Source organism: Petaurus breviceps, unplaced genomic scaffold (assembly GCF_028583685.1).
Source record: "Petaurus breviceps papuanus isolate PSGF00001 unplaced genomic scaffold, PetGlider_PUasm1.0 138, whole genome shotgun sequence".
Taxonomy (NCBI): Eukaryota; Metazoa; Chordata; class Mammalia; order Diprotodontia; family Petauridae; genus Petaurus; species Petaurus breviceps.
Genome location: NW_027185694.1, coordinates 4,056,706 through 4,060,832, shown reverse-complemented (window position 1 = coordinate 4,060,832; position 4,127 = coordinate 4,056,706).

Sequence of the window (4,127 nt, the reverse complement as noted above, 5' to 3'; positions counted from 1 at the left end):
ACAATCAGTATTATTTCCCAATTGCCTGTTAAAATGGTTTACTCCAACAGGGAGAGAGATGGAGATTGGAGCTGTAGAAAGCTGTCTAAAATTCACACACAGAGCTAGTAAGAATATACAAAAAGCCCACGACAGACTGAGTATAGACATTATAATGACTACAAGGGAAAGATATCAAAGCACTATTTTTTTTTAATCTAATTCTCTCCTCAAGGGCAATCTAATCACATAGGACAGAAATAGCTTGGCCCTCCTGATGTTTCTCAGGTCAACTTTTTGAGATGCAACTTTCATTCTATTTCTTTTCTGAGGCAATAACTACATTTTATTTTGAACCTTCAAGTTACCTTGATACCCTGAATGAATTCATTTACCCTGGGGTGAAGAGTTTATTCTCAGAAAATATTTTACTTACAGTGGCTCACTAGAGATATTAGTCAGCTAACTATTTTATTGGAGGAGGAATATGTTTTTTTTCTTCTCCCCGTAGTTTTCCTTCAAATGGGAATCAGTGAAGCACATGATATATTTAAGTGCACAATGAGCAGATGGTTAGCCTGAGCAGAACACATGGTTTTACTACCATAAAATTGTTCTTATCATACCTCTCTCAGAGTGAAAAGAGGGGAACACCTTCCCTCTGGCACCTCCCAAATTGCCCACCTTCAACTTCTGAGCAAAATGGAGAATTTTATCTCTCCACTGGAAGTGTCCATAGACAAGGAATTTTCCTTTTTTATGTCAAAAGTGGGACAACAAAGAACTTATTAGAATCTGTAAGACACCCAACAAAGTGCCTTGAAGATCAATAGTCTCTTCTGGGTGCAACTCTCTTGCCAAGGTGGTGCCCCAATATTACATCATCACATAAGGTCAGAGAGAAGCAATATGGCAATAGTGGAAAGAGATATAGGTGGCCTCTGAATCAGGAAGTCCTTGGTACAGGCTCTGCTTCTGAAACATACTGGCTATGTATCCTGGGCAAGTCACTTTCAATGTTCTAGGAAACTTTTTATGACTAAGTTTCAGAGAAGGTATGGTCCTCCATTGCATTGGTAGACAACATTGCTCACTGGGAGCTCTCTATATCAAAGAAACACAGGTGCACCTCATATCCCTAGAGGGGTGTGATGCCACAGGACAAAACGGAGATATTTCCCTCTTGTGGGGGAAACCACAGAGGGAGAATGAATGTTTACAATAGCTTGTTTCTCACAACAGTTAAAAATCAAGATTCACACTCATGAAAAGTACTCAAATGTTTATAAACCTCAGTTTTGACATTGTTCACAGGATTAGACTTAGTTATGGCCTTGGACACATTAGGGATAAGCATGTATAAACTTTCTTATAAATAAAGGAAGCTACTTTCTATGTGGTATGATTTCTAGGGCACTGAAAATGTCTTTTTCCTTACAAATCCTTTCCCATCTACTAGCTGGTGTCCCAAAATATCCATCTCCACCTCTTTTGTTTAAATCTTCAATTCCTGGTATTAATGGAAAGTCCTGGTAAGATATAGGGAAATGATTCTTATGTAGAATCAAAAAAATAGTGTGTTATGCTCTGTTGTGCTTGTGATATTTATAAGGAGGAAAAAGAGTCCACTCCTTTAACATGAATCCTTGATGGGAACTCGGGCTATCAAATTAGAGCAAGTGACAACAACTATAAAATATGTGTTCCATGCATAGCAAAATGGGGTGAGGAGGAGTGAGCAAAAACTGTATCATAGTGGAGACAAATGCTAGAGGGTGAGAGGGTGATATTCAGCTGTAAAAAAAAATACCTTAGCTAGTAGTTAAGGGAGGGAGATGGTCACTGAACATACTTCCCATATGACTAATGGAATATTGGGCTTAGATAAAGCTTGAAGGAAAAATTATCTAGTCCAAAATGGGGTATATGGGTCTTCAGGGAGGACTAGTACCTTTGATGTGAGGGCTTGCTGAGCCCTTTTCAGGGCTGCTTTATTCTCCACCTAATACTCAACTCTCAGCTGTGGCTCCAAGAAGGTGTAGCATATTCAATAGTTACACCCTGGTAAAATCATCTGGGTAGATGGGCTAAACCAACTTGATGGCCTCAAACCCACTGGTGGCTTAGGTGGATGTGCTATCTAGTTGCCCATCCCTTGACTCACTTCTTAAAGAGTCCTATTCACCTGAATGCACATTACCTCACTCTAAGTGAGTGTGTGAAAAGACCTTAGCCTAAAAGGGCCAGGGTCTCCCATTGCATCCTGGGTCGCCTCCAGTCATCCTGATGAATGTGAAAGTGATGGTGGTGACCTTGCACAGTGCTCCCTTAGTTAAATAAAAATCAACCACAAGTCATGACATCATTTCCCTAATGCCATGGTCCTCTTTGAAAACAAAGGACAAGAACAACAACTGCCTGGATGATGCCATCGGGAGGTGATGCCAGGACATGCAAGTGCAATGGATTTAGGTGGGGACAACTCTGCACAATCACCAGCCTCACTTTCTCCTCCGGAGCCATCTGGGTCCAGTGACAGGATATAGATCAGAATAACTGGAGATGCCCCTGAAACATTAGAGTAGATGGGTACTGGAGCTCTTTCCAACCCCAACTCTGGACACTGTCATTCTGTGAATTTATCTCTGTTTTCTCAGTGATTAGACCAATGTTTCCCACTATATTCAAGGGCATTGCCAGTCTATGTCTTGCCATTGGACTCTGATGACTCTGGAGGAGAGAATGAGGCTGATGACTTTGTGTAGCTCTGCCTCACTTAAATCCAGTTCACTTACAAGTCAAGATGTCACCTTCCTGAAATCATTGACCTTCTTCAAAACTGAAGGATGAACAACAACAGCCCTTGCAAATAGATGAATTTCAGTCTCACTCTAGCACAACTGTGATTTGATGGTCCCCAAGGTCCCTGGGGGAAAATCAAACATCCAGGAAACTTATCTACTCAAGTTCATCTAGCTCTCCTGTTTAAAAAGTGGCAACAGCAACACATTAAAATTAATGCATTTATTAACTGCTTCTTAAGGCAGATTTTTCTGGGAGGAAGGAGAGATCAGTGATGAGGGCTTTGAATGTCACATAGGAAAGGAGGGCAGAGGAAACCTTAAAAGTGTGGAAAGGTAAGAGGAGGACAGAAAAGAGTGTAAGGCAGAGACAACAATAAATATTCCCGACTGTTCAGTTTTATTCATTTCAGTTCTGATTGTATCCATTTGGAATTTTTCTCTAACCTCTATGCAATAGTATGGATCTATGTACTTCCCTCAACTTTTTTTTAAACCTTCAATCATTTATAGACCTTTTCTTTAATATGAAGCAGATTGTCTTGAAACGTTGTTATTTTTCAGTTTGTTTAGTGAGCCTTTGACAGTTCCTCTCTCTTGGGAGAATGTGTGCTACTCTCACAGGAACAAGGAAGATGCGGTCTTGTTGTATAGCAGCTGAGTAATCTCCCACTGGAACAGGGATTGCAAAGGATGGGCTATGACAATGTTGGAATGGAACTATATTACTTGTGATCTTTAGTGGCATGAATCCAGAGATCATCATTATATATAGCAAGGTTTTATTATCTTTCTCATATGAATGAGGGGCACCTTGGAATAGTGTATAAGGAGACCGGGCTTCAAAGTTCAAGTCTTGTCACTGGCTCATACTAAGCTGTGTGATGCCAGATGAATAACCCTTCAACTATTGGTGCACTAGGCCAAGAGTCAAACGTACTCCTGTGGCCTCACTAAAGTAGGAACTACTGCTTGAACCTGATTAAAATGTAATTGGGAAATATTTAACAAAAGAAAAAAATATATAATAGAATAGAGACAATGTTAATAGGTAGTTTTCTAAGTCAGTGTATGACCTTCAGGGATCCTTCTCAGGGGCATTTCTATTTGATTTTGACATCATTGCTCTAGGCAACTCCCTGGTTTTACAGTTTCAGAGAAGGTGATAACCTGCAATTGTAGGTAGGAGGAGCTTCATTACCAGGGAGTTCCTTATACCAATGAAATCCTTGATTTTGTTCTAATCCCTATCCCATGTGAATAGATATCTAAAGCCACACTGTACAAGGTGCAGCCAACTAGCACAAGGTGAATGGGTCTTTCTCCCAAAGCACCAATATCAATGGG